Source organism: Spinacia oleracea, chromosome 4 (genome assembly GCF_020520425.1).
Source record: "Spinacia oleracea cultivar Varoflay chromosome 4, BTI_SOV_V1, whole genome shotgun sequence".
NCBI classification, from domain to species: domain Eukaryota; kingdom Viridiplantae; phylum Streptophyta; class Magnoliopsida; order Caryophyllales; family Amaranthaceae; genus Spinacia; species Spinacia oleracea.
The window spans coordinates 94377903-94391164 of record NC_079490.1 but is presented as its reverse complement, the minus strand read 5'-3'; the positions used below and the strand labels follow the sequence as shown (position 1 = coordinate 94391164).

At 39.6% G+C, this 13262-nt stretch overlaps 1 long non-coding RNA gene across 1 annotated transcript; it reads left to right on the top strand.

Moving 5' to 3' along the window:
• The first annotated feature begins 2493 nt into the window (after nucleotides 1–2493).
• LOC110804223 (uncharacterized) lies at nucleotides 2494–6944 on the top strand. The gene is made up of 4 exons (XR_002537664.2): nucleotides 2494–2754; nucleotides 4812–4884; nucleotides 4959–5054; nucleotides 6682–6944. It is a non-coding gene; the product is annotated as an uncharacterized lncRNA (long non-coding RNA).
• Nucleotides 6945–13262: the final 6318 nt, after the last annotated feature.

Here is a 13262-nt window from a genome sequence, read left to right as displayed (position 1 = left end):
GATTTTCGAGTCCAAATTCCAAGTTTCAAATTCAAAATTCAAATCCAACGGCGTCATAATGCCGGATTTTCGAGTCCAAATTCCAAGTTCCAAATTCAAAATTCAATCCAAAGGCGTCATAATGCCGGATTTTCGAGTCCAAATTCCAAGTTCCAAATTCAAAATTCAATCCAACGGCGTCATAATGCCGGATTTCCTAGTCCAAATTCCAAGTTCCAAATTCAAAATTCAATCCAACGGCGTCATAATGCCGGATTTTCGAGTCCAAATTCCAAGTTTCAAAATTCAAAGTTCAAATCCAACGGCGTCATAATGACGGATTTTCTAGTCCAAATTTCAAATTTCAAATTCAATCCAAATTTTCAAATTCAAACCTTAAGTTTTCAAGTCAAAGTTCAAATCCAACGGCGTCATAATGCCGGATTTTCTAGTCAAAATTTCGAGTTTCAAGTTCAAATCCGAATTTTCTAGAACCTCAATTTTCAAATCCAAATCCAACGGCGCCATAATGCCTGACTTTCTAGTTCAAATTCCGAGTCTCAAGTTTCAAGTAAATACTCAATCCAACGGCACCATAATGCCGGATCTTCTAGTCAAAATTTCCATTTCCAAACTCAAACCTCAAATCCAACGGCGCCATAATGCCGGATTTTCTAGTTCAAATTTCAAGTTTGAAGTTTCAAGTTCAAATCCAACGGCGTCATGCCGGATTCCCTATTTCAAACATTCAAGTCTTCAAACCTCAAACTCAAGTTGCCAATTCCAACCTCAAAGTCTCAAGTTCAAATATTCGAGCCCATGCCAGCATAATGCCAACTTTCCAGCTCGACCTTTCAAAATTTCAAAGCTTCAAAATCATACCGTCGTAATGCCGACTTTTCTATTCTACATTTCAAAACTCAAGCCCTATACTTCAAGATCCCAAGTCCACGACGGCATAATGCCGGACTTTCAAGTTCCTAAATTCAGTGTTTCAAATCCACAGCGGCATAATGCCGGATTTTTCAAATACAAAGCCCCATACAAAAGTGCGTCCGGTCCATTTCGAAGTTCAAATTTCTAGCCAAATTCAAATTCCAAGTTCATCTTCAAGCTACAAAGAAATCTTGCTTTCCATTGCTCCCCAATACAAAATTCAAAACATTTCCAACGGGTTGAAACTCCCCAGAAATAATACAAGTTCGAGATTCCATTCAACGGGTTGAAAATCCCTTGAAATAATACAAGTTCAAATTCTATCCACGGGTTGAAACTCCCCTAAAATAATACAAGTCCAATCTTCCAACGGGTTCAAACTCCCCTGAAATAATACAAATTCCAATTCTCAAGCGGGTTGAAATTCCCTTCAAATATTCCAGATCCAATGGGTTGAAACTCCCCTAAAATATTGACGGGTTGAAATTCCCTTGAAATAATACAAAATCAATTCCCTTTTCAATCAGGTTGAAATTCCCTTCAAATACTCCAAGTTCAATGGGTTGAAATCCCCCTAAAATATTGACGGGTTGAAATTCCCTTGAAATAATACAAAATTAAATTTCCTAGTACAAGTCCAATTTCCAAATTCTTGAGCGGGTTGAAATTCCCTTCAAATAAGTCAAATTTCCAATAAATCGAAATATTCTTTTTCGACATTCCAAGTTCTAGTACAAAGAGCCAACTTTCACAAAAGAATGAACGCTCCTCTCAAACATTTCCAACGGGTTGCAAATCCCGAATACAAGTACAAAGTCAAAAATCCCGAATCTTCGGAGTGGCACTAAGAGTCAAAGTCTAGGTCTCATTCATTGCATGCATATCATATCATGTGTCGGGAAGTCCAAGTTCTAAAATCGTCTGGTATGTTCTAACTAGGAGTCCGAAGATCCTGTGGGTTCGTCGAAGAGGAGAAAGGTTGAAAAGAAATCCGTCAGCCCTAGCTTCCCTCATAGCCGGCATCGAACAAGCAGCCAGTTCATCTCCTACAAATCAAACTCCCAGTCCCACTCAAGAAACAATCCAAATGTCTGCCTCTGATCAACTCGCTCAACTCCTAACGGCTTTCGCCAGCCTCAGTGCCTATGTGGAGAGCATAAGCAACCGATTGGGTGTCGTGGAACAGGGCGCGCCCACTGATGACTTAACCAAGAAGATCGAGAGTCTTGTCAGTAAGGTTACCAATTAAGAGAACTACGTTGACACCTCAATGGAGGACAACCTCAAGGGGAGGGCGAATCTGCCAGACAAATTCTCCGCCAATGAGATTCCAAAGTTCAAATCACTCTACTACAAAATTGTCATTTAATAGCGTTTTTTTAACAGCGCTTTTACCTCCTCCGCTATCAAAAGTATAAAAAATAACATATTATAGCGCTTATATAAAAAACATTGTCATATGTATAAATATTATAGCGCTTATATAAAAAGCGTTATCATATATACATAATATTACAAGGTTAAGTCATATGCGCTCTCAAATTACAGAGTACTACTTTATTATTCCGTATAAGGCTTCTAAAAATAATGTTATTAAAACGTATAGGAAGAAAAAAAAATAAAAATGAAAAAGAAAAAGAAAACCGCATTTTTTCCTTCCCTGGATTCTCTTCACTCTTCAAAACCTCAAGCCTTATAAGTAAGATCCCTAATAGACGGCGAGACCAGCCTACAAAAATCAATCATATGGCGGCGATTACGGTGGTGGAGATTTCCTTCAAGTGGCGGCCTTTCATCCGCATGGCGGTTCTTCTTCTCATGGAGAAAGAGAATTTCAAGGTAATACATCCATAAAATGTGCGATATCTGTTGATTTTTTGTTTGGTTGTTCGTAATTTGCGTTTTAAGTGTTGGATTATTGTTAATTAGTTTTCTTGAATGGTTTGTGGTGAAGGGGGTTTGCATTCGATTAGGATTGGTTTAATTATGGTTTTAGGGTTTTGTTCCTCTGAATTGGTTCACGTATGTACTGAGTATTTAGATTGTAATTGGGTTTTGATTCTCTATTTTGATAATAGGTTGTTGGATTATTTGGATTTCATTATTGCACTAGAGTATTACGTTTTCTGGAATTTTGGAAAACTACAGTAGGATGCTTATCACTTTATCTTTCAAATGTGACTTTTTCTGGAATTGAGATATTTGTTTTCTGGAATTATACCTATGTTCTGAGATTGTAATGTATTTATTTTTTGGTTACAATTAATTTGGTCTGATTTTAAATTTAGTTAAACTTGATGGGTTACTGATTTGGTTTTAAACTTATCTAATTCTGTGATTCAATGCTATTTTATCGAGTAAATATGTTTTTGATTGTTTGGTTGAATGAGTATGATTCAATTCGGTCAACAAGTAACCAATTTTGACTGATTCTGATTAGAATTAGGCGGAGAGAGATATAGAATTTTCGGTTAGTTAGAGCTTAATTAATGGAAGTTAGCTCCACTTTTTGCCTTAAAAAGTAGATCATAGGATTCAGAGAAAGATTTTATCAAGAACTTTAATTGGATATGCCAATTAACTTTTATCAGAAACTATTAATATCAAACCAGAACTTCTGTTTTATCAGAACTATTTTATCAGGAAATTTCTATTCAAAACTTACTGTTTTTAACCTTGCGTAATGATTCTGCAATGGTTTTCCTGTTGATTTCACAGAACTGCTGTTGTATATGAATTTCTTTCATTGGTTTAGTAGACATACGATCATCCTTTTCACAGTAGGCTAGAGCTAGATAGAAGCTATGATATATTGTGGATCCCCATCTCAACTTTTTGAAAATGGAGCAATATTGCTTGTTTGAAAACTTCTGTCAAGTGAAACTTAAGCCTACAGACAACTCCAAGAACCTCATGACAACTCTCATTTAATGAAAAGTACCTCGCCCTAGATTTTTTCTTCCTCAATCTCTACTCCTCATATTCTTTTGCTTCATCTGAATTTTAGTAGTCTTTCTTCATTAGGGGGTTCTAATGTGGTTCCTCAAATATCCTCAACAATCTGGCCAATTATTTCTATTGGTCCCTCAATTTTTGGGGTACTTTGCTATTGCACTTGGTGAGAAAATGCAGGTTCTTGTCTAACACGATTTCCTTCTGCCAAGCATTGACTGCCTGTAGCGCTATATGCTTAATGCCATTCTAACCTTGATAAGTTCCTGGTCATCATACTCAAGCTCTTCCCTCATAGTATCATGCACTCAATGAATTATCACACTCAACATTGTGTTCCATCAACACCCATCCCACGAAACGATCCCTAACCTCAACAATTACAACTTACAATTTTTAGAGTGAGGTATAGTAAGAGTTCCAGGAACAATTCTTAAATACGAAATGTGTTTTAGGGAAATTTTAAAAAATGTTAACCAGCTTTGGATCATGAAATCGCACATAACATGGTAATGCATTCCAATGTTGCTGGAATAATAATCAAATTTAAAGTGCCTGATATTAAGCTAAACCTCCATTACAGTGACAAATTATACAACTGTGAGCTGCTCTTTCTCTTGTTTAAAGACAGGTAACATAAATCTGAATTCAAAATCATCAAATCTCTATATATAAGGTCATGTCACACATCGTGTCATGGGAGGTGTACAGGAATTGTACTACTCTAGTTACCCTTTTAGAGAACGTACTCGTAACAATGAAAAATTGTACATGATCCTGTGGCATTATCCCCATATGGTGCTACTGAGGGATAATGATCTATATATCAAGTTACCAGCTCTAAATAAAGTTTGCACTAACATAATTCAGTTTAAGTGCTCTATAATTTTATATGATAATTAATTAATTAATGGTCTTGTCTTAATTTTTATTTCTCTTTAAAGCAAATTTACAATTTCAAAGTGAAAGGGAGCTTGCCACAAAGTTGAAGATGAACACAAATGGCTAAAAATACAAGTAAGTATTTTATATATTATTTTATTAGTTTGATCTGAAAATGTATGGAATATATTACTGATTTTTTTTTGTAGTGTTCTTGCCAAGAAGATTGCGTAGATTGTGCATATTATGTGATGAGATTCATGAAGGAGATAATCTCACACAAGCGACTTCAAATTCCTGAAGTTGTAAGTCTTATTTCTACTAAACTTTTTTGTTTTTGCAAATCTAAACTTAGTTTTGTTGTGTATTTTTCACACTTGCAAGAACTCAGTTGTATTTTGCATTCATTTTCTGCATTCTGTATTTAGTTCTGTATATATGTAGATTGGTGCCCCATATTTTGCATTTTGCCCAGTTCTACATATCTGTATAGAGTACGGGATATGACCAAGACTAAGAGTGGACGTAGAACATATTTATTTAAAGGTAGTTGACTCCCTAAAGCTCGAAGTTGAGCTTAAGCAAAGCTTTCGGTATTGGATTTTCATTAATATTGATCCTACGAATCATAAAGATACAGAGGATTGGCCGATTGTAAATTATGTATTCAATTAGCAGTTGTGTGCAAATCTAGGGTAAGGGTGGTACACTAGGTTAGCATTGTCAAGAATGTCACCCGGTTCAGGTAGGAAACTAAACTACAGGAATGCATACGGAGGTAAATTGTGCTTGAAGCGAAGTTTAAATTGTGCTTAAAGAGTTAGAAGTTGCGTGCAAATCTAGGTTCAGGCTGGTACACTAGGCTAGCATTGTCAAGAACGTCGCCTGGTTCAAGTAGGAAACTAAACTATAGAAGATGAAAATCCAATTATCCTTGCTCTTTAGTTATGATAGGAGATCTGCTACTTGTATTCTTAAATTTCTCACCACTACACTCTCTGACTATGATCCTATCCTTATCTGCACCAGTTTCGACTTTAATTCTTGTAATTACATAAACAAGCCCATTAGTTCTCCTTCATCTAGCCAACTCCCATAAAACACTCTGGATGAATCAACTAACAATCAATTCCATACTTCCCTCAATTAAACCACCTAAATTTATTGACAAATAAAAAATAACTGGGGAATACTTGTGAATGCAAACTTGATATGGAGTTTCTGTTAACTCAAAAGTCAGAACTTTTGCAGTTTCTCTTGCCTCCCGGTATTGTTTTTCTTATTTTTGGGGAATATTTTGATTATTTACACTTCTTGTTTCTGTATTTTGTGAGTTTGCTATCTTTCTTGATGAATTAATGAATTCCTAGTTTTCTGATTACTTTGAAGCTTGGAAGATTCCAACACATAGGACCGAGGGGGATGCAGTCTACTGAAGTGTACTGATCACAATCCAGAATAGTGTAGATTGCTTTGTGTTAGGCACTTTACATACTTACCCTCTGGTGGAAATCAATTTAGCCAATTTTGATGGAGTATATTGCTTCATTTTTTTCTGGGCATGAAGATGCTACTTTGAACTTTAAAGTACTAATTTTTTAATAACAAAAAATATAAAGTACTAATTTTTTTACACTATACTGCATGTTTAACATAATTAAAATGAAAAAAAATTGGACATCCTTTAAATTTAGGGGCCCAATTATGGTGAATAGCACAGGACCTCTAAAATGTTTAAGACGGCCTGTAAATCAGCAAGGTATTATCTGCAATTCTTTTCCAACAAGGATCATAATCTATTCCTATAATGTGAAGTTCAAATATTTTTTTCTTCATGTATGCCACTTATTGTTTATGGTAATACTAATTCTTTTGGTTTTTTCCCCTTCTATATATGTATGAATTCTTATACCCCATTGTTTTACTTTTCAGATTGTCAGTTTCCAAGTTATGACAACGACAACGAGCAGATTGACGAAGTAAGAACCGAATGCGTGCACCATGTTGTTCAACAATTGTATAATAGCTAGGTTATGTTGAAGGAACCAACAAACATAAGACTATAAATTAATGTATTTTACGTAGTTTAATGTTTAGAATTTTATTTTAGATATGTGTAATCAGTTTTATTAGGGTGACGATTGCAAAAATTCTTTTAATTGAGGTTTAGAAATTAATTTTCAACTATTCTTCAATATATGGTGTTATTTTGTGGTAAAAAATGAAATATTTTTCAGGTATATAATGAATATATATAAAAAAAGAAAACAATAACTTTGATAGCGTTTCATATACATCCTCTATTATAAAATTATTTAAAAGTTGGCGGTAAACATTTAACAGCGTTTCTTTGATAGCGCTTATAAAGTGTTATGAAAGAAACATTTGAATTATCCTAATAATACATATGACAGGGCTTTTTAAAAGTGCTATTAAAGGTACCTTTTACTTTTAACAGCGGAGCCATCAATAGCGCTTCAAGAAGCGCTGTTAAAAGCATTATTAAGCGCTATTAAAAGCAATTTATGTCGTAGTGTCAACTGAAAATCCTAAGTACCATCTCAAGAATTTTAGAGCTACAATGGCCATCAAGGGGGTCGAACTCGAGCTATACCCAGTGGTATTCCCTATGTCTCTGGAACCTGTCTGCCAGAAGTGGTACTATTCACTCAAGGAACATCAAACAAATACATGAGAGGCAGCTGCTCGAGCATTCATGGAGTAATATCAACCCAACATTCAACTTCAAACCACTCTAAGGTAACTGGAAGTTCTCAGGCAAGGGCCTCATGAAGGCTTCACTACTTACCTCAACCGATGGAGAGAAATGGTATCCCAAATGGTAACCCGGCCCTCCGAGAGATAATTAGTCAAGATTTTCATTGCCGGTCTTCTTCCAAAGTACAATGCTCACATGAAGTACCTAGGCCTGGAAAGCTTCAAGAGAACCTACGACATCGGGGTCGACATAGAGGATGACCTGATAAAAGCACCCGCAGCCCCAGCTCCACAAACTGACAAATGGAAGGGAAAGAGACCTAAGACAACACACAAAGTTCATGAGGTTAACGCCCTAGAGGCCCCTCAAGGTCCAAAGTCAAACAACTTCAAAATCAATGCTAATCAGCGCAACTATCAAGGCAGACCGCAAAGAGTCTTCACAAACCTCGGGATGTCTTACAGTGAGGCATTTGATCGGTTGGTCGAAAAACAAGTTATAGCACCAATCGGTCCAACACCCGATCCTCCAGTTGACAAAAGATCTAAGAGTTGGGATCCGGCAGCTCATTGCAAATATCATCAAGGGAAGGGTCATGACATCGAGGACTGCTACAAGCTCAAGCACTTAATCCAGAACATGGTCGACAACAAGAGTTTACCTTTACCACCCGGGGCTAAGCAAACCCCCTCTGTACAAGCCATCTCCTATGACTGCGAAGATGAAGAGGAGGAGTTTCCATGCAATCTAATCTCCACAATGTGCAAGCCAGGATACGAGGTGATGGTTCCAAGCTTTTGCCATCTACTTCCTAATCCTGAAAACTGAGTGATCCCCGAACCTAGGGTAACCGCCGACATTCAAGAGAACATCTGTCCACTCGCCACCGTGAAGGCTTTAGGGTTCTCCGAGTACGATCAACAAACTATCAAACTCCAGGGTGTCACATACAAAGTCTTGGGAGTCCTTGAGCTGGTTTTCTCCTTTGACACCTGTTACGACAATTCTGAGTTCCTGGTAATCGATGTGCCTACTAACTTCGACCTACTATTCGGAGAGCCTTGGTTCGAGGAAATACTAGATGGCCCTGCCTGCCTAACCCTCAAAGGTTCAAGCTTCTAAGACACTCACATCAAGCAAAAGCCGGCTGTACGCCAGGAAAAGGATGAGTGCATTCAAGAATACTACCACAGATGGGCAATCTCCGCTCGTACAATTCAGCCCGAGCTGCCAGAGGGCATAATGGTGAGAATGTTCCTCTTAGGGCTCAACACTACTTCATGCAAGGGCAGCTTCGCCGCATTTCCTTACAGCACATGGAATCAAGTCTGGGACCAAGTCCTAAAAGTCTGTGCATGCAACCCCGTCTTCGATGATTATGACGATTATGGCGCAGATGTCTGGGAATACCCTGAGAACTATCTTTGCGATTAGTGTCTTTGTCCAGGTCCAGAGTCTGTCTTTCAATTTCCGAGTCTAGCAATGAGTCTAAGTGTCTAGAACTAGAGTCTTGCATCAATCAAGAGCCTCTAAAGGCCAAGCTTCAAGTCAAAACAGTCAATGTAATGATTGCTGATTTCAATAACACTTCAATTTCTACTTACTCTCCGAGTCCTAATTCAAAACACAATCCTAATCCAAACAACTTTGCTTTACAAGAAACTGACTTTGAATTTCTAAAAGCTATCGAAAATCATGAAAACAGGACGCCCATAATTGAGGAAACAGAAAAAATCAACCTTTCTAACAGCAGTGACTCAAAACTAGTTCAGATTGGTTTAACTCTTTCTCAAGCAGAGCGGGACTATCTAATCAAGCTACTTTCAGAGTATGTAGACGTCTTCGTATGGTCCTATCATGATATGCCAGGGGTGATCCAAGCATCTGTCAGCATACAATTCCCCTTATTCCAGGTTCAAAACCCATCAAGCAGAAACTCCGTCGCATAAAACCTGATGTTTCCCTCAAAATTCAAGAAGAGGTCTCCAAGCAGTTAGAGGCCGGGTTTATTCGAGAAGCAAAATATCAAGAATGGATCGCAAATGTCGTCCCAGTTCAAAAGAAATATGGCTTAAGTATGAATGTGTGTGGACTACAGGGATCTTAACAGGGCCAGCCCTAAAGACGGTTTTCCATTGCCTCACATTGACATCTTGGTCGACAACACCGCAAATCACGCCTTACACTCTTTTATGGACGGTTATGCAGGCTACAATCAGATTCCCATGGCAGAGGAAGATATGGAGAAAACAACCTTCATCACTCAGTGGGGTAAATATTCCTATATAGTCATGTCGTTCGGACTAAAGAACGCAGGAGCAACTTATCAAAGAACAGCCACAACCATCATGAGCGATATGATTCATAGGGAAATCGAGGTATATGTCGACGACATGATTGTCAAATCCAAAGAACGACATGAACATACCTCGGTACTTCGCAAGTTTTTCAACAGGTTCAGACAATACAACATGAGGCTCAATCCCCAAAAGTGCGCATTCGGGGTAACGTCAGGCAAGTTACTCGGATATGTTATCAGCTCTCGAGGCATAGAGGCTGATCCTTCAAAAATCAAAGCAATTCTTGAGATGCAACCACCAACGAATGAAAAGGAAATTCGGGTTTTTCTCGACAGACTACAATATATCAGCAGGTTCATTTCAAGACTAACGATGATCTGTGAACCAGTATTTCGAAAGACCCGAAAAAGTGAGCCCAAGGTGTGGGATGACAACTGTCAGCATGCATTCGAAACAATCAAGAGCTACCTTTCCAACCAACCAGTACTAAAGCCAGCCATACCAGGGATTCCCCTCAGGCTCTACCTCACAACAACCGATTCAGCAGTGGGGGCTATCCTTGCAAGGAGAACGCCGCATACTACATAAGCAAAAAGCTGATCGAGTACGAGACCAAATATACTCAGCTCGAGAAACTCAGCATCGCCTTGGTTTGGGCCACAAAGAAACTACGGCACTACATGCTCTCCCATACAATACATGTGATCAGCAAGGCTGATCCACTCAAGTATCTATTCGAAAAACCAGCACTCAACGGGCGGTTGTCCAGATGGTTGGTCATGCTAGCAGAATTCGACCTCAAATACATTCCACAGAAGTCTATCAAGGGTTCAGCAGTCTCAGATTTCCTAGCCGACTGTCCTGTCGAGGCAGAAGAGGAAGATTACGACTTACCCGACGAGCAAATCTTAATGACCAGTGATGACAGTTGGTCAATGCAATTTGACGGTGCTTCCAACCAGAACGGATGTGGTGTTGGAGTAATCCTAGTAGCTCCAGACGGCACACACATTCCAATGTCAGCAAAACTACAATTCAACGTCACAAAGAATGCAGCAGAATATGAAGCATGCATCATGGGCCTGGAAGCCGCCTCAGCACTGGGCGTCTAGAAACGGGGATTCCTCCCTAATCATCAACCAAATCAAATCAAATTTCCGGCAAATGGAAAGTAAGAAGCGAGAGCTTAGCTCCATACCAGTCCTATCTCGAACAGTTGTCTGAAAAAATAGAAGAGCTTCGCTATACATACCTCCCTAGAGAGGAGAATGAATTCGCCGATGTGCTGGCAAAACTGGCTTCAATGATCAACATTCCAAGCAGCATGGCTGAAATGCCACTTACAATTGAAACCCGTCAAGAAGAAGCATATGTCCATGCTATTGGCAACTTCGAGCAAGACGAAGATGAGCCTTGGTTTACAGACATTCAAAGCTATCTACAAAATTCAGAGTATCCCCCGCACTTTTCAAACAAAAATCGAAGGGCTCTACGATTACAATCAGCCAATTTCGTCATAGAAGGCGGCGTTCTATACAAAAGGTCCCTTGGCGGTCCTAACCTCCGATGTGTTCACAAGCACGAAGCTCAAAGAGTCACGGACAACATACATGCTGGAGTCTGTGGCACCCACATGAATGGGAAAATGCTAGCTCTCAAGATCATCAGGGCACGATACTATTGGACTACCCTCGAACGGGACTGCTACTTCTTTGTCAAGAAATGTCCTACATGACAGAAATGTGCGAATCTGAAGCACATTCCTCCATCACTACTATACTCTCAATCATCACCGTGGCCATTCTCAGCCTGGGGTATCGACGTCATCGGCAAAGTCACTCCAACAGGCACCGGGGTCATGAGTTCATACTGGTCGCAATCGACTATTTCACCAAATGGGTCGAGGCCAGGTCATTCAAAGTATTGGGTTCCAAGCAAGTGGCCCAGTTCATACAAGAAAACATCATATGAAGATACGGCGTTCCTCACGAGTTCATCAGTGACCAGGGAACCCATTTTCAATGAGAGTGTGAAGATCTCTTCACCGAGTACAAGATTCAACATCATCGCTCTTGACCTAATCGCCCACAAACAAATGGGGCAGTCGAAGCAGCCAACAAGAATGTTAAGACCATCATCATGAAAATGACTACCAATTACAAGGACTGGCCCCAAAAGCTGCATTTCGCATTGTGGGGATATCGAACTTCAATTCGCACTTCAACTGGTGCAACTCCGTTCTCATTGGTCTATGGAATGGAAGCAGTAAAATCCCAGAAGCTGCATGGGTACAAGCTAGATATGACGAACTAGTCATGCTCGATGAGCGACGGCTTCAAGCCGCTCACCATGTACAAGTCTATCAGTGCCGAGTGGCCAGACATTTCAACAAAAGGGTCAGAACCCGAAACATCAAGGAAGGCGAGCTTGTCCTGAAAGCCCTTCGCAAAAGCACCATGGACCCAAGGGGAAAATTCAAACCCAACTGGGCAGGCCCATACATTCTCAAGAAAATCCTTTCCGGGAGAGCAGTCGAACTAACGAACATCGACGGAACAGAATTCATATCTCTGACTAACCTCGATCAACTCAAGAAGTTCTATGTCTAAGTTCCATGTTCAAATTCAAGAATCCAAATTCAGGTCCTGTAAGGTAGTCAGAACTACGTCCGGTCGGATTCCCTAACGGGACACGTAGGCAACCTCATTTCGAGGCCCGACCACTTTAATACAAAAAAATTCAAATTTCCTCAAATAAGGCATCCTAAAAATCAAATCAAATCAAAATTCAAAACTCAAAATTGTTGTTGTTTTTATTCCAAATGTGCCAATTCAAAGCAAAGCATGTTCAAGCGGAATTTAACACAATAACTCTTTATTTGGCCCTAAGGCCTTCACAGCTAATTCAAATACAAAGTCAGGATCAAGTGAAGCAAAGTTCAAAGCCTTTTTACTACCTAAACACATTACAAACACATTCCAAACACAATTCCTTCCAATACAATTTCAAACACATTTAGCCTACAAAGATCTAGGGTCGGGCGACTATGCTCTCGAGTCTTGGCAGCTTGAGTACTATCCCCTGGCTCCTCCCGCAATCAATCATCAATCTTCCCCTTGCCCAAGCGGCGGGAGAAGGAACTTGCAAGCCTTCCAAGACGGGAGGACGACGAATCTCCTTTGGATTCCGAACGGTCAAGCAACGGATGTGCCACACTCCCGTCACCTTGCTCATAGTCAGTTGATGCAGGACGTCTAGCTCTAGAACCTCGGACTCTATCTGTTCCGGAGAAAGAAATGTCCCTCTGGCTTAGGCCTCTCATCCATACAATATACCCGGCAGACAGAGTAACTGACTCAGGTGGGTACTGTATACTCAAGAATGGTTTGGAAACCCAATACCGCCTCCAAACTTCAAGCCGATTCGCATTCAGCACAACAGGTTTTTGGTTCTCTTCAGTACAGTCCGGGATCTTCTGTTTCAAGCCATATTGT